Source organism: Bos indicus, chromosome 23, assembly GCF_029378745.1.
Source record: "Bos indicus isolate NIAB-ARS_2022 breed Sahiwal x Tharparkar chromosome 23, NIAB-ARS_B.indTharparkar_mat_pri_1.0, whole genome shotgun sequence".
NCBI classification, from domain to species: Eukaryota; Metazoa; Chordata; class Mammalia; order Artiodactyla; family Bovidae; genus Bos; species Bos indicus.
In genome coordinates, this window is record NC_091782.1 from 30,680,618 (window position 1) to 30,699,173 (window position 18,556).

At 41.1% G+C, this 18,556-nt stretch overlaps 1 long non-coding RNA gene and 1 pseudogene across 2 annotated transcripts; one reads left to right on the forward strand and one right to left on the reverse strand.

Annotated features, from left to right (window-relative positions):
* The first annotated feature begins 15 nt into the window (after positions 1–15).
* LOC139178808 (uncharacterized) lies at positions 16–16,687 on the forward strand. 2 transcript variants are annotated; one of them, XR_011563272.1, is made up of 3 exons: positions 16–1,665; positions 8,274–8,347; positions 10,802–16,687. It is a non-coding gene; the product is annotated as an uncharacterized lncRNA (long non-coding RNA). The 2 variants fall into 2 exon arrangements; XR_011563271.1 differs by lacking the exon at positions 8,274–8,347.
* On the reverse strand, positions 9,331–12,200 carry LOC139178804 (tripartite motif-containing protein 26 pseudogene; annotated as a pseudogene).
* Positions 16,688–18,556: the final 1,869 nt, after the last annotated feature.

Sequence of the window (18,556 nt, forward strand, 5' to 3'; positions counted from 1 at the left end):
TCAATATGTCAGCACATTTGGAAAACTCAGCAGTGGCCACAGGACTGGAAAAGGTCAGTTTTCATTCCAATCCCAAAGAAAGGCAATGCCAAAGAATTCTCAAACTACCGCACAATTGCACTCATGTCACATGCTAGTAAAGTAATGCTCAAAATTCTCCAAGCCAGGCTTCAGCAATACTTGAACTGTGAGCTTCCTGATGTTCCAGCTGGTTTTAGAAAAGGCAGAGGAACCAGAGATCAAATTGCTAACATCTGCTGGATCATGGAAAAAGCAAGAGAGTTCCAGAAAAACATCTATTTCTGCTTTATTGACTATGCCAAAGCCTTTGACTGTGTGGATCACAATAAACTGTGGAAAAGTCTTCAAGAGATGGGAATATCAGACCACCTGACCTGCCTCTTGAGAAATGTGTAGGCAGGTCAGGAAGCAATAGTTAGAACTGGACATGGAACAATAGCCTGGTTCCAAATAGGAAATGGAGTACATCAAGTCTGTATATTGTCACCCTGCTTATTTAACTTACATGCAGAGTACATCATGAGAAACGCTGGACTGGAAGAAGCACAAGCTGGAATTAAGATTGCCAGGAGAAATATCAATAACCTCAGATATACAGATGACACCACCCTTATGGCAGAAATTAAAGAGGAATTAAAAAGCCTCTTGATGAAGGTAAAAGAGGAGAGTGAAAAAGTTGGCTTAAAGCTCAACATTCAGAAAATGAAGATCATGGCATCCGGTCCCATCACTTCATGGGAAATAGATGGGGAAACAGTGGAAACAGTGTCAGACTTTATTTTGGGGGGCTCCAAAATCACTGCAGATGACGATTGCAGCCATGAAATTAAAAGACGCTTACTCCTTGGAAGAAAAGTTTGACCAACCTACATAGCATATTCAAAAGCAGAGACATTACTTTGCCAACAAACATCTGTCTAGTCAAGGCTGTGGTTTTTCCTGTGGTCATATATGGATGTGAGAGTTGGACTGTGAAGAAGGCTGAGCACCGAAGAATTGATACTTTTGAAGTGTGGTGTTGGAGAAGACCCTGGAGAGTCCTTTGGACTGCAAGGAGATCCAACCAGTCCATTCTGAAGGAGATCAGCCCTGGGAGTTCTTTGGAAGGAACGATGCTAAAGCTGAAACTCCAGTACTTTGGCCACCTCATGCAAAGAGTTGACTCATTGGAAAAGACTCTGATGCTGGGAGGGATTGGGGGCAGGAGGAGAAGGGAACGACAGAGGATGAGATGGCTGGATGGCATCACTGACTCGATGGATGTGAGTCTGAGTGAACTGCGGGAGCTGGTGATGGACAGAAAGGCCTGGCGTGCTGGGATTCTTGGGGTTGCAAAGAGTCGGACACGACTGAGCAACTGAACTGAACTGAACTGAACTGAAAACCAGGAACGGTGGTGACGTTGACTGGCTTCTAGAAACCGGATACGCAATGGGAGTGAGAACTGGTACCTCGTCATGAGTATGCAAGCAGAAAGACCCAACACAGTTTGAGCGGCGAGAAAGTGAAACCCCAGGGAGGTGGGGAATCCCACGAGGTTTGACTCCCCTGCCCAGACACCACCTTCTGGCCTAAGACCCTGAGAGCCTTACCCGGGGACCTGGGACTTTGCCCTGACCCCTCTCCTACTGCCTGGAGGACGCTGTAAGTCACAAGCTTACAAACTTTCGGTTTCAGAATCAGTGTATGACTATACGACTTGCAACCTCAAAGATAGTATCACTTATGTGTGTTATATCTGTGAACATTGGCCATATTAGAAATTGAAACAACAGAAATCGATTGATTCAATTGTAATATTAATAACCCATTACATTAAAAGAAATATTTTTATGAAAAATCTCTATTTTCAAGATGAAATAGTATAGTGAGAAGTGAGCCTTCTAGATTTTACATTCTTTCAAAAGTTTACATTCTTTTCTTGTATGCCTCATTAGAAGATTGAAGTATTTGGATATCTGCTTCTGTATTTAATTGTTTTTTATTAAAGTAAATGAAAAAAATCCAGCCTCACGTAAGTATAGGTAAGGAAGTATTCTGAATAACATTTTGAGATAATTATGGCTACTCATCTTTGATACAACACTAACACTACACAAGTGTTAGGTTTCATAAATAATATTTTGCAATGTGAAACTTGAAACTATATCTGAATATTTTCAAATCTGTTGCATAAGAGTCCATAGGTCTGTTTTGTAATTGAATGAATATCATATCAATGCATGATTTTTTTTGAAAGTAATGCATTGCTTTACCAAGTTGTATAGATTTTAGAGTGTTGATGTTTAAGATTCGCACACATTTGTTAATGTCACCACAGCTTACACTAGAAAAGTTTGTCAGTACTGGGAAGCTGTCAAGATTCATTTTCTAATGAGAGCTTGCATTTTATCATTGGCAATAAATACTGTAAGTTGATTTCCTGGAAGAGAGAAACTCATGTTCATTATGCCCAAATAACTAAATCTAAAAAATCATAGTTTTCCTGTTATTTATTCTTAAAGTGAAAATAGTATTCCATAAATAAAGAAGCTAAGTCAGCTCAGAAAAGTTATTTTCCTTGGCACACAGTACTTTAAAATGGAGCAGAAGTATTTTATGTGTACTTCCCATTTCATCCTATCAGAGAGTCTAAAATGTGGACTCAATGATGACTGTAGAAACAACAATTTTTAATACTACAACCTGGATATTTTTCAGTGAAACTTGCTTTTTTATTCTGCAGTTAAATTGTGGTGAAGAATTCATAACTGCTATTGCTGTTTGTTGAAATAGGCTCATTTCTGCTAACTTTTACATCAGTGTAAATGTCAACACAATGAAAAAGGTAGGGGCTTCCCTGGTGGAGCAGTGGTTATGAAATGGCCCTCCAATGCAGAGGACAGGGTTTGATCCCTGTTGGGGAACTGAGAGCCCATGTGTCAAAGGACAACTAAGCCTTCAAGTTGTAACTGCTGAGCCTAGAGCCCATGCTCTGCAACTAGAGAAATCCCTCATGCCTCAGTGAAGACCCACTGCAGCCAAAATAAGAAATACATATTTAAAAGAAAAAGGTAAATACATTTTTGGTAAGGTCATGAAAATAGTTTTGACCTCATGTCTCCCATAGTAGGGTCTCAGAGACTTCAAGGGTTCCACAGACCACAGTTTGAGAACTACTGTTCTAAGTAAAGCGGGAGACTACAAGTTAGCACCCATCTCTTTGTCTCTTCACTTCTAGACTCCCTCTTCCTGAACTGGACTCTGTGCTTCCCAACCTTTACTTATTAGGGCTCTGCCTCTTGGTTCTTCTAAAAGTGAACTTACCTCTAGAAATTTGATGCTAGAGTGTCTCTACCTAGGAAGGGAGTTGGGAGACAGGTGTTTCCCCTTTGGAACTGGGAATAGTTTGTGCCTGAAGGCACGAGAGAGAAATTTATTCCTGACCCATTTTGAATTTGTTGGTACCAGCTTAATATTATCCATATCCCAGAAATAAATCTGATGTAATCTGTGTGAGAAATAATATTGGCCCTTTGGTTTTAAATGGGTCTAATGTACCTTACTTGAGGCCCACTAATATCATCACTAATAGTGCTACTCAGAGTTCTAGGTCTGCACTTTTCATGTGGTAGGTGCTAGCTCTATGTGGCTATTGAGCACTTGAAAAGTGGCTAACATCACTGAGCAGTTGAATTTTTATTTAAATTTAAATAGCCACATGTGGCTAGTAGCTACTATTTGACAGAGCATATCTAAGTGGTTTAGTTTTCATTCTCCCAAGATACTGTATGACTCATAGATTGAAGTACATTGAAATTATCTTCCTACATTTGGTTATGTGGGTCTTAGACATTACTGTAAAATACGGCAGGCCCAAGAAAATTTAATCTGCCTCCAGTGCAGGAGACCTGGGTTTGATCCCTAGATTCCCAGGAGAAGGGAATGGCTATCCACCCACTCCAGTAATCTTGGCTGGAAAATTCCATGGACAGAGGAGTCTGGCGGGCTATAGTCCATGGGGTTGCAAAGAGTCAGACCCACTTTCACTTTCTTTAACATCATTAACCTAAACATACTTTATCACCTCAAGGTCATTAGTTTTCAAAAACACTCATCTTTGGAGCTATTTCTTATCTATATTACATTGAGACTCTTGATGTCATTTCTGTTAACCTGGTAAACATAAGCAAGCACATATATCTTCACTTAGCCACAAGAAAGTATTTATTGAATACCCCATTATAAAATATCCTGTTGCTGCTGCTGCTGCTGCTAAGTTGCTTCAGTGGTGTCCGACTCTGTGAGACCCCAGAGATGGAAGCCCACCAGGCTCCCCTGTCCTTGGGATTCTCCAGGCAAGAACACTGGAGCGGGTTGCCATTTCCTTCTCCAGTGCAGTGAAAAGTGAAAGGGAAGTCGCTCAGTCGTGTCCGACTCTTAGCAACCCCATGGACTACAGCCTACCAGGTTCCTCTATCCATGGGATTTTCCAGGCAAGAGTGCTGGAGTGGGGTGCCGTTGCCTTCTCCAAAATATCCTGTTGGTCCTACATAATTATAAAAACACAAAACAGAAGATGAAAAACCTTAGCATTCCCACCACCTTTGAATTTTTTTTACCTATTATTCCTCCCCAAAGTGATACTTGCCCCCAATTTCAATTTTTTGTTTCCTTTTACCCTTGGACCCCCACTCCCATAAACTCTACCTAAATGAAAATATACATAAAATTTTCACAATTGTTGAATGAAGAATTTTCTAAGCCTGACCTAAAGATTTAAGGGAAAAACTCAAAGAAGAAATAAAACTTTTCTATGGCAACCACAAACTCACAAGCATGCAAACACATGTCCATAATAAAATTTAAAGACACTTAAAAAATCTGAGTACATCATGAGAAACACTGGGCTGGAGGAAGCACAAGCTGGAATCAAGACTGCCAGGAGAAATATCATAACCTCAGATATGCAGACGACACCACCCTTATGGTAGAAAGTAAAGAGGAACTAAAAAACCTCTTGATGAAAGTGAAAGATTCGGAGAGTGAAAAGTTGGCTTAAAGCTCAACATTCAGAAAACTAAGATCGTGGCATCTGGTCCCATCACTTCATGGGAAATAGATGGGGTAACGATGGAAACAGTGTCAGACTATTTTGGGGGGCTCCAAAATCACTGCAGATGGTGACTGCAGCCATGAAATTAAAAGACATTCCTTGGAAGGAAAGTTATGTCCAAACTACATAGCATATTCAAAAGCAGAGACGTTACTTTGCCAACAAAGGTTCGTCTAGTCAAGGCTATGGTTTTTCCAGTGGTCATGTATGGATGTGAGAGTTGGACTGTGAAGAAAGCTGAGTGCCGAAGAATTGATGCTTTTGAAGTGTGGTGTTGGAGAAGACTCTTGAGAGTCCCTTGGACTGCAAGGAGATCCAACCAGTCCATCCTAAGAGAGATCAGTACTGGGTGTTCATTGGAAGGACTGATGTTGAAGCTGAAACTCCAGTACTTTGGCCACCTCATGTGAAGAGTTGACTCACTGGAAAAGACTCTGACACTGGGAGGGATTGGGGGCAGGAGGAAGAGGGGACGACAGAGGATGAGATGGCTGGATGGCATCACCGACTCGATGGACATGAGTCTGAGTGAACTCCGGGAGTTGGTGATGGACAGGGAGGCCTGGCGTGCTGCGATTCATGGGATGGCAAAGAGTCGGACACGACTGAGTGACTGAACTGAAAAAACCTGATAAACAAAATATTAGCATGTGTCGATATTTTTCACCTAAAGACCACCGGGAACACACCTAGTTGAACACATTGTGTTTACTACTTGATACAGCAAGGGAGAATGCACACTGTGGGGAACCACAGGGCATCTTAGAGGGAGGCTATAAGAAAGAATGTGTTATTGTGGGATTTGGGCTTTGGTTGGAGAAAAGAGGGGTTTACTCCAAACTGTGTATTGCCAGGAAGCATGGTCAGTTACATGACTGAGTGTCCCAATCAATTACATCAATAAGGAGGGCAGACTAGAGCAAGGATAAAGGAGCATTTGCAACCATCAGTCCTGTTACCCAGGATAGGGAGATGTTCAGTACTTTCTGAATTGCACAGTGCCCTGTTTCTCTGTGCTTAAATGAAATTATGTATAGTCTTATCTTGTTTTATTTCACTTAATATGATTTTAGTGTATCCTTATTTGATGTTTCTATTTTATAAATGATTTATTCCAAAGAGAACCACATGGCCTAGCTGTGAGCACTGGGCCGGCTTCAAGTAACTCTGAGGTCTAGCTGTGAGTGTCACACCTGTTCCCTGGGGTCAGGAGGCTGATTTTTCTTCCTTAAATTCAATATTTTAAAATTCCTACATCAAGATTGGAAAATAAAGACTATAAAACAATTTGGCGGAGAAGGCAATGGCACCCACTCCAGTACTCTTGCCTGGAAAATCCCATGGATAGAGGAGCCTGGTGGACTGCCGTCTATTGGGTCACACAGAGTCGGACACGACTGAAGCGACTTAGCAGCAGCAGAAAACAATTTGGAAAAGAAGAAATGTAAATACCAAATACATTCATTATTAATAAATGGGAAAAATGGGAATGTGAAAGGGAAAATGGAAAGAACAATTAAAATCTGTCAGCTTGGCAAAGATGAAAGGAAAATAAAGGCTAGACCTTTAATAGGTCTCCTTGGGAAAGTCAAGGTGTAGGGCAGGGAAAACAGATTAGAACAAGTATCACCAGGCTTTGGGTTATAGTAGTGGTCTTTGGTTGTCTGGTACATGGGCCTGGGATTATTAAGGCAGAGGAATATTGCCTCTTAGGGTACAAAGGCCAGATCGGGGGCTGGGGGTGGGGGAGGAGGTGTGGGGTGGGGTGGGGAGGGTAGGGGGGGTAGGGAGGTTGGGCGGAGTAGGGGTCTGGATTGGTTAATTTGCATAGCAGAGGCTTGCTTCTGTCTGGACTGTAGTCTGGGAAAGCTGTCTCTCCTCAGTGAGAAAGATTTTGTCATTGTTTTTTAATTATTAATTTTTATCTTTGATTGCACTGGGTCTTCGTTGCTTCGCATGGCCTTTCTCTACTTGCAGAGAGCAGGGGCGGGGGCGGGGTGTGGGTGGCTCCTTTCTAGTTGCAGCGCACAGGCTTCCCACCGCCATGGCTTCTCCTGTTGCAGAGCACAGGTCTGGGCCCAGGGGCTTCAGTAGTTATAGCACACGGGATCAGTTGCTCTGAGGTACTTGAAATCTTTCCCAACCAGGGTTGAACCCGTGTCCCTGGCTTGAACCTGAATACAAGGGGATTCTTATCCACTGAACCACCAGAGAAGTCCTTCAGCAAAACATTTTTTTTTAATCTTCAGAAATATTTAATGATGTGGGCAGATGGTCAGATATGATGTTAAAAGTATACACTATGAGATTACATATAATGCAATTTCAGTTTTGTAAAATAAGAAATGTGAAATTTTTACACAAGAAAAGGTTAGAAACATACCAAAATGTTAATAGAGAAAATGTTTTGTTGACAAAAAGACTATGGGATTAAAAAAAAAACTCTTCATTTTTATAGTGAATTTATATTCAGTTTACAATCAGAAAAAATTTTTTTTCTCTTTTTTTTCTTTTAATTGGAGGCTCATTATTTTACAATATTGTGGTGGTTTTGCCATACATTGACATGAATCATCCATGGGTGTACATGTGTTCCCCATCCAGACCCTCCCTCCCACCGCCCTCCCCATCCCATCTCTCAGGGTCATCCCAGTGCACCAGCCCTGAGCACCCTGTCTCATGCATCAAACCTGGACAGGTGATCTATTTCACATATGATAATATACATGTTTCAATGCTATTCTCTCAAATTATCCCACCCTCGCCTTCTCCCACAGAGTCCAAAAGTCTGTTCTTTACATCTGTGTCTCTTTTGCTGTCTAGTGAAACATTTTAAAACAACTGAGCTATCAGAGCAAATTTCCCCACATTTTGAACCCAGGAGTTTAAGTATGGGAAGTTCTTTGGCAACTAGCATGTGCTCCCATGTCTAGAGAATGCTGAACTACATGCATCTTGATGAGACCACGTCTTATTACAGAAGCTGAAAACACACTTTGCTTTTTTGTTGCCGGGCACAGGCAGGCATCCTATTCTGGTGTGCTTATGGCAGATTTTGATTTAGGGGTTAATTACATGAAGAACTAGGGCCTGTTCTATCCACAAATTTTCTGAACCCATTCCTTCCTCAACTCTTCATTCTCACCTCTGTATCCAGGAAAACTTTACCCATCAGTTGAGTCTATGAATCCACCAAGATAGCTACTGCCAAACACGCCTCTGGCTCCATAAGTAAGTGTTCTTCCTCTTCTGTTCCCAACCAGATTATATCCACTCTCCAAAAGCTTGGACTCATGCATGATGTATTCTGTTTATATCCTGACAATTCAACAATCCTCTCAAGCCCTGCTGACTCCTCTTCCTCCTCCCTCTCTCACTGCAGCTCCCACCTCTCTGGGGGTCATGTGGACGTGCCTCCAGAATTTGCATGCAGGCAGGCACACATATCCCTCCCTCTTTGCACTCCACATGCTTGTGATGTTTAATTAATTTCCCTTTTTTAAAAGTTAATTTTCCTTTTTCTAAAATTAGCCAATTTGTTTTCTGCTGCTTATATGTAAGATTACTAATTTAACATTAAGCTACATATCTATTACTACCATCTCAAAACACAGATGACATAAGACATGACTTCAGAACCAAGTGATTTCCAAAAACTCATATATACCTGAACCTTACATGGCTTCCCCTCTCACCCTCCCATTGCAAAATTATCAGAACATGGCAGATAAAGGAATTCTTATATCAGATATCTCAAATCTCTTAGTGTATCAAAGGTTAAACAGATATGAACTGCCAAATATTTACTGTTTCCTCAGCTACTTAGACGATTTGGAAAAGACCCTGATGCTGTGAAAGATTGAGGGCAGACGGAGAAAGGGGTGACAGAGGATGAGATGGTTGGATGGCATCATTAACTCAATGGATATGAGTTTGAGCAAACTCCGGGTCATGGTGAAGGACAGGGAGGCACAGCGTGCTGCAGTCCATGGAGTTGCAAAGTGTCGGACATGACTGTGCAACAGAACAACAACAACTGCTTAGAAGGATGGCAGGAGAAATTATGGGACAGAAAATGTGCTTCATAAATCAATATGGATGTTGTCATCAATTACTATTTGTAGCAGGAGCCGAGATTCTGTAATACAGTCACTCGTTCTAATACATTTGTCTCAGTGGCAGGTGAAGAACCAAATCAAAGGCAACAGAAGAGATAAATTAGTTAAGACACATTTTAATAAGTACATTAAAGACATTCCAACCATTCCCCTTAGAGAAAAAAGATCAACTATTACTGTCCCCATTTTAGAGAGAAAGCTGCGAGGACAAGAGACTCATGACTGCCATAAAGCTCCAGTCATCTGAGTGTAATCAGAAACCCAGCAGGACCATCCAGCTGAGGCACAGCTGGGACTGATGAAAAGGAACAAAGGGTAAATGACAAAACGTGGGGCTGTGCCAGGAGATCCTCTCTCAGGGTCTCAGCATAAGTCTGGATCTCATGCAGTTAAGCCACAGGAAAGGGAAAATTCTCCCAGTGAAGGCAGATGAGAATTCATAGATGAACTCTTGAGTTCTGGCATTGGTAAAGGTTACCGTCCCACCATCATGATCCAGAGCAACTCCAATCTACTGGGGGCAGTAGGACAGGATCTGGAAGGGCCCCGGGCTGGTGCATATAGACACCCCAGCTGAGGACAGCTGCAGAGTCCAGAACCCCTCCTTGGGGGTGAAGTTGAGAAATCCCCTTCTCACCACTGACTCTCTTGCCACCCCCACCAGGCAGAATTTTGGCCATATTCTATTTTCCTGAGATCGTTCCTCCTCCAACTCCTCATTCTCCTCTCTATATCCAGGAGAAAGATACCCATCAGTGATGCCTGTAAATCCACCAAGATCATTACTGCCAAACACGCCTCTGCCTCCAGCCCTGTATCTCCTTGAGTCTTCTTCCTCCTCTGCTTCCCACAGATCCTGTCCACTTTCACTTCCCAGTACACTTTGCCCCACGTGAAGCCCTTACTGCCCGGCACCCCAGGCTCCGGATCAAATCACTGACCACGCTGGCATTTGTTCAGCCACAAGCCAGTGAACATCATACTTTTCCCATTTGGAGCCACTGAGAGGTAGCCATTGGCTGTCTGGGAATTCAGGATGATCCTCACTGTGGGGACAAGGAGACAAAGGTGTGGCCTCACAAAAGATAGAAATGAGATTTGTCCCATAGGTTCTGGGGCCTTCATGACAATGGTGGGAGGCTCCTCAGGGGACCAGGACAAAGACTGCTTTTGACCTTGTGTTCAGACTGTTAGCAACTAGAAAGTTTCTAGCAATCTAGAAAGTGTAAACACAGAAAATTCAAGGCTCAGGCAGTGCGATGAGACTGGAGAGGAAAAAAAGATAAGAACTGGGATCACTACAGCTGAGCAAATCTGGGGAAAGGTTTATAGTTCTGAACTCAGGATAAAGAATTTTGATATATTAGTCACATGAAGACCTTCCTCTTTAAAACAAACAGGCTGACCCATAAGTAATAAGAGCTTCACAGGAAAATGGTAATTTGCAAACTTCAGCCACTATCCTCTCCAGATACTCACTTGTCTTATATTCCAGATCCCTCATCAATTTTCCTAGAGTAAAAGAACAAAAGGACAGTGAGCAATTCTTTCTTGTTGTTTTCTTTAGCCACACCACTTGGCTTGCGGGAAGACCAGGGATTGAACCCAGGCCAACGGCAGTGAAAGCACTGAGTCCTACCCATTGGACCACCTGGGAATTCTTAACAGAAAGCAGCTCTGGCACCACAGTTTCTCGGTTAAATTCTCTTACGGTATCTCATATAACTTCAACAGTTAACAGCGGATCATGAAAGTTCAGTGAAACAGAGGAATTAATTCAGGAGACACCCACAGCTGTCCAGTCTAAACAGGTTCGTGTGACTATCCATGGCAACACATGCTGAACCCACCTGGTGGTTCATTAAAGAGTAACTTTGGGCATACTACCTGTTTTTAAACTAAGTCCTAAACTTCTAGTCCTAAACCACATTATTTCTCTCCACTCTCGAAGACACCTCTTTAGAGTCATTCTCTCACTATTCTTTAATTTTATTTTCAATTGTGGTTAAAACACATAACATTTACTGTCTTTACCATTTTTAAGTGTATAGTTCATTAATGTTAAGTGTATCTAAATTGTTGTGCAACCAGTTTCCAGAACTTTTGCATTTTTTAAAACTTAAACTCTATACTAGTTAAACAGCAACTCCTCATTTCCCCCTCCTCTCTAACCTGGTAACCGCTAATCCACTTTCTGTTCCTATGGATTTGACTACCTTAGAGACCTCATACACATGGAACCACACAGTACTTGTCTCTTTGTGACTGGCTCATTTCACTTAGCATTTTGTCCTCGAGGTTCATCCATGTTAGAGTATGTGTCACAGTTTCCTTCCTTTTTTAGGCTGAATAGTATTCAATTGTCTGCATATGCCACGTTCTATTTCTCCATTCATCCAGAGATGAACATTTGGGTTGCTTCTGCTTCCTGTCCATTGTGAATAATGTTGCCATGAACATGAGAGTGCAAATATCTCTTTGAGTGCCTGCTTTTAATTCTTTGGAAAGTGGGAATGCTAGATCATATGATAATTATGTGTTTAAATTTTTGTGGAAATGTTTTCCATAGCCTCCCAATCTTCTTTTATCTCACTGTTAGATATGAAATATATTTCTACCAACTCTGAGAACTATTAACTATGATTCTATATTATGGAACAGTCTTAGACTATCACATTGAAAGCCTCCATGGTTTGGACTTAGATTTCCTCCCTAGTGTCCCTGTCTGGTGTGAATGACATGCAGGAACTCTGAGATGGTGCAGCCACGATCAAAACCTAAAGAAACATTACAGAGAAAGAAAGAAGGTTTTCTAGGCTCAGAATTTCTTCCTTTACCATGGAATCCTCTGAGTCCTTTCTCTAAACAAAGAAGTTTATCTGAAAATTCTTCTATCCGTTTTCTGATTGCAGGACTGATAGGCTTTTCAATCCAGAACTTCTTCCGGGGGTATCTAGAGATAATGAAGTCACAGTAAGTACTCCTGAGAGAAAGGCATGGTTTCCCACCATCAGAGTATACGCATGCGAACAAATACTAATAATGGACCAAAGAGGCAGATAGTAAAAGCTGCTTTTCCAAGTGGCTGGTTTCAACATCAGAGTCAGAGAGAATAATATAGAGATCTGAAGAAAGGGCCATGATCCAAGGATTCTCTATCCACCAACATGTCATTTATGGTGGTTTAGTTGCTAAGTTGTGTCTGACTATTGAGACCCCATGGACTGCAACCTGCCAGGCTCCTCTGTCCATGGGATTCTCCAGGCAAGAATACTGGAGTGGGTTGCCATTCCCTTTTCCAGGGCATCTTCCCAACCCAGGGTTCAACCTGCAGGAGATTTTTTTTAACAACCGATCCACCAGAGAAGCCCCAAAACCTAGAGCTATGCCTGAACAGGGACTTAAACAGATTAAAAGTCTGATGTTTGACCTACCGACTGAGCTATCTGGGCCCTCTTAAGTATCGAAACAAAATACTTAAATAACAAAATTACTAAGGAAAACTTCATGGAGATATATCAATCCTATTCCAAGAACACAAAGAATGTACCTTATTTTCAAGTGCATAGAACTGTCCAAAAATTTAAAACACACAATACAGAAAGCCTCGATAAAGTCCAAAATAGTAGAAATGGCTGATCACAAAATGTCTGATCACAAAATGTAAAAAAAACATGAAACATAAAGCTGTTAGAAAAAAAAACAGCACCATTGACAGATGTCCTCTTTTTAAAACAAATCTTATATTAAATAGCAAATGAAATTTAAAATTTTAAAATACCTGAAAACAATAGAAAATACTATGGACTAGAAATTATAGCATATGACAAAAACAAGGCTCTTAAATACATACACACAAAAGTATAAAATATTAAAAATAGAAAAAAGAGAAAGGCAAGTAGAAAAGGCAAAAATAGATATAAACAAAACATATTCAGATATAAACAATAAAATGTAAGGATATTATTTGTCAAACACTGCAAATACTTTTTAAATTATAAATGAAAGTGGTGGTTTTCCAGGAGCTATAAATACTAAATATTCCAATTAAAATGTGTCAGATAAATTTATTTTAAAAGAAAACAAAATTTTATGTTGCTTATAAGAGATACATAAAAATAACAGCCCAGATAGGTTGAGAGTTAAAGAATAAAAAGTTTAATAGTATGAAAACACTAATCAAAAGAAAACTAGAATAACTACTGATATCAGACAAAATACTCTAGGGCAAGAAGTCTTACACATTCTGTATCACCCTCATTTCTTATACAATCACTCATCTCCGACAGTCTCTGTCTGGTCTCCCCAGCCAGAATCTGGCATCCTGTCTCCTTTCCCCACCTGGTAACTGGTCCATGGTAAATGCTCAGATTATGCCAACAGTCCTGGTGTCTCTGGGATGAACTGTGTATTCTCAAAATACTTGGCTTTTATCTCTGTTCAAAGCTTCTGCATATCATTATGGGTATGGTTTTTGAAAACTGTCAGTGTTTAATGCCTAACACACTGGCTGAGAACCACTGCCAAAGAAACCATTATCCCTGTGACTCATATAAGTGTCTTCTTCTTATGATCCCGCAGAGAGCAGGAAACCATCACTAACAAGCATGGAGGGCAATCTGATGAAGAAATGTGCTCTACAAAATGTGAGGGAGTACAGCCAGGAGAGGCAGCTGGGAACCAAACAGGAATAAAAAGAACAAAAGCACACTAGTCTTAGAAACAAATGTGTATTTTAAACTGTTTCAAATACTCTGCCACAATCTCCTCCCATTTCAACTCTCCCTATCCTCTTACCATCCTAAGTTCCAAGACAATAATTTTTCTAGGATGTTCTATGGAATACTTTTCATATTAAACTTTCTAGAAGAACCTCTCTTCTTCCAAATAACCCCTTTCAGCCCTTGCCAAATTTCGATAAGTTATGGTGACAGAAAGAAAAAAAAAAGGAACAGCTAAGTGGTTAAAAATATTAAGCAAGCAGCACTTACCTGCTTGTTATGTCACTTGGGTCCTAGAAAGGGAGAGAAGACAGACTGTCATGGAAATAAGGTTCCCAGGAGCTGCCTCCGTTCCTTACGATGAGCTCGCTGGGAATGGGTACAGGATAGGACTGTACAGAGAATTTTCTGGTGGGCTTCGACCTGTGCTATTCTCCACTGTAGTTTATGGGGACACACGTTTCCCCTTCCTTTCCTCCATTTGAGTCTAGAATATCGTCTCCAGGAAAACTCCCTTAATCTGTTAAGATTCTTACTGTCTATCAGATTAAGACTGAAATCTCAGAATGCCTTCGAAGGCCTCTACTCAGCTGGCTCCATCTTACCTAGCCCATCTTCCCTTTAACTTCTTCCTCACTTAAGCTGACTTCTCCAGAAAGGTAGCCCCTTTCACTCTATGTATCCTTCCTATCTTCCAAATGCTCTTCCTCAGCACCCGTGGGCTTCCCAAGTGGCTCAGTGGTAAAGAATCCTCCTGTCAGTTCAAGAGCCACAGGAGACTCAGGTTCAACCCCTGGGTCAAGAAGATCCCCCGGAAGAGGAAATGGCTAACCCACTCCAGTATTCCTGCCTGGAAAATCCCATGGACAGAGGAGCCTGTGGGCTACAGTCCATGGGGTCGCAAAGAGTCGGACAGGACTGACATGCACGCGGCACCTACACCCACCTTTTTATTATCACACTCATTAAGTTTATCATCACATTCATGTGTTTCATTTTAACCAATGCACCTCCACAAATGGAATGTTCAACTCCTCTTTTCTGCTAACACAAATCTTTACATTTTCCTCAAGGCTACCATTAAGAGCTGCTTCATCCATGAAGCCTTCCCTGACTAGCTTTTTCCAGAATTCCTGTGGCTTCCAGTCTGATCATAAGATTTAACACTCAATTATTTCTTATAATTATAAATGTGCATGTATGGATGTGAGAGTTGGACCATAAAGAAAGCAGAGCATCGAAGAATTGATGCTTTGAACTGTGATGTTAGAGACGACTCTTGAGAGTCCCTTGGACTGCAAGGAGATTAAACCAGTTAATCCTAAAGAAAATCAGTCCTGAATATTCATTGGAAGGATTGATGCTGAAGCTGAAGCTCTAATACTCTGGGCACCTGATACGAAGAACCAACTCATTGGAAAAAACCCTGAAGCTGGGAAAGAATGAGGGCAGGAGGAGAAGGGGATGACAGAAGAGGAGATGATTGGATGGCATGACCAACTCAATGGATATGAGTTTGAACAAGCTCCAGGAGTTGGTGATGGACAGGGAAGCCTGGTGTGCTGCAGTCCATGGGGTTGCAAAGAGTCGGACACGACTAAGAGACTGAACTGAATTGACTGACAGATCTTACTATCTCAGTGTAACATCTGTGCATATTGCAGTCTCCCACCCACTGTGATTTGGGACTTACAACCTATTGGTTTGCTAATTAACCTGTCAAGAACTCAACAAATGAGAACAAAACCTTGTCTCTCCTGACTCCTGGTCCAAATCTTATGTTAATGGAGGAGCCAGACTGCAGCCTGGAGCAAGAGGTCCAATTTAACTGGTCCCTCACCTGCAAAAGTTCACTGCTGGCTGCTGAGCCTTCTTCTCTAACTCAGAAATCAGGGTCTCCAGCCGGATGACCTCCTCAGGGCCCTTGGCAACATGGCTGTTCCTCCCTTCTGTGAGCTGTTGCTCCGTTCCCTCCAGCCACTCCAACAGGTACTGCTCCCTTTCTCTCAGGAACTGATGGCCCTGCTCAAACACTGATGCTATGTCTTCTTTGTGGTTCTGGAATTTTGCCTACAGTAAAGGCAGAAAGACAAAGAGGATTTCTCCTGAGAGGCTGGAAAACACCAGAATGTTTGTCTGAGGATAAGTTCAGAACTAGAATCCCTTCTATCACACCCACTTTCTCCTCATCCCTCATTATCCCCCCTCCCCTCAACATATATACACACACACACACTTCTCTCTCTCTCTCTCCCACCCAACACAGGTACAAAGAACATTCACTCAAAACTTCTCGTACCAGCAGGGCCTGAATCTCATCTTCTCCTGTAGACTGAAAATTCTGAATCCTGTCCCTGTCTCCCTTCAGAATCTTCAGATGGTTTAGAATTTTACCCTATGCGGGTAGGGGTGGGGGGTGGGGGGTGGGGGGGGCATGAATAATCTCAAGATGAAGATGATAATGCCCTCAATAAGAAAAGACACCTGCAAAATGATTTTAGAGTGAAATCAGATAGTCTTTGATCTTATGTAGTACTATAAGATAACTAGGTTGGAACAGTTTTCATCCTAGTTAATGAAGAAGAAACAAAGTGAGTGCTATGTTAGCTTAGAGTAGATTCTCAGAAGTGAGATAAAATGCATGTTAAACTTATACTGTACTGTATGTCAATTACATCTCAATAAAACTGGGAGAAAAATAAGTGAGATAAAATAAAATTTATTATCACAACTACTAAGACTTATAGTGTAGTTTTTATATTTACACTGTTTCTTTCCACCAAAAATATAGATAATTTATATTAAAATTAATTGATAACATAGAAATAAAAAAGAAAATCAACACAAAATAATGAAGGAAAATATATATACTAACTCCAAATCACTGAGTGAATGATTAAATTGATTTTAAGAGTCCTGTTAACCAAGGACAAAAGGGAAATAGTGATCCATGTAATCCTTTAGCAGACAGGAGGAAAACTACTGGTACATCAGAAAAAAATAATATTTTCCCTGAGATTAAATTCAGAAAGGAAATTCATACAAGATGCAATATTCTCAAAAATATTTTTATAATACAGATGAAGCACACACTTTGAAGCTAAGTATCAAGACGGCTATCAAGAGCACTGGTATTCCATACTGCTGGTTGAGGCTTGATCAGATGCTTCAGAAACTAAAACATCAAGGCAGTGGGACAGACTTGCTATTATAAAAGATATGAAAACAAACCAGTTTATTATTCAAATTAGAAGAATACATGTTGCCAAGAACTTACCATGCTACAGAATTTGAACCTTCTCCTTAACAATTATTAGAATGGCTATTATTTTAAAAAATGAAAGATAACAAGTATTGGTGAAGATGTGAAGAAAAGGAAACCCTGGTACACTACTAACGAGAATGGAAACTGGCACAGTCATGGAAAACACGATAGATGCTTCTCAAAAAACTAAAAATAGAACTACCATATGACCCAGCAATCCTGTTTCTAGGTATTTATCTAAAGAAATTGAGATCAGGATCTCGAAGAGACATCTCCACTCCCATGTTTATTGCAGCATTATCCTCAACAGCCAAGCTATGGAAACAACCTAATGTCCAATGGATGAATGGAAAAGACAGTGTGGTATATACATACAATGGCATCTTACTCAGCCTTAAAAAAAGAAGAAAATCCTGCCATTTGCAACGACACAGATGAACCTGGAGGATATTATGTAAAGTGAAATAAGACATGCACAAAAGACAAACACCATATCATCTCACTTGTATGAGGAATCTAAAACTCGCAGAAGCAGAGTAGAATGGTGGTGGCCAGCAGCTGGAGGGAAGTGTAAAGGGGAGGTGAGGGTCAAAGGGTAAAAGTTTCAGTTATGCAAGATAAGTAAGTTCTGAAGATCTACTCTATATCACAGTGCTTACAGATAATAATACTGTGTTGTATAGTTAAAATTTGCTAACAGGATAGATCTTGCTAAGTGTTCTCTCTCTCACACACACAGTAAGACAATAATAATAATAAATCGGGTGGGAGGAAACTTTGGGAGGTGATAAATATGTCTCTTGCCTTGATGTTAGTGACATACTTATCCCCAAACTTAAATTGCATACAGTAAATATATGGACAGCTTTTTATGTGTCAATTATACCTCAATAAAGTGTTTATTAAAAAAATTTTGGACCTTATCCTGAAGGTACAATAGAACTTTTCTGGCTCCAAGAACAGAGCTGGGGTCCAGCAAGCTTCTTACCTGATAAGGCTGCGCAGCCTTCTCCAGCAAAACAGCAGCGTGGTGCCTGTGCTCCCGGGACTCCTGACACACGACACACAGTATCTGCTGGTCATCCTTGCAGTAGTAATGCAGCTTCTCCAAATGCTGCCCGCACAGCTGCTCTGCTCTCTGCGCGAGTGGTCGGTCCTCTCTGGGTTGTCTCTCCTCATCTACTTTCATCCTCCAGATATTCTTCACTATGCTGGCCATCTGCCACACATGGCGGATATTCTCTTTCTTAAAGGCTGTCTTGCAGAGAGAACAATATAATGGCTGCTGAGCAGATTCACAGACGTTAATGATGCAGTGATAGCAGAAGATGTGACT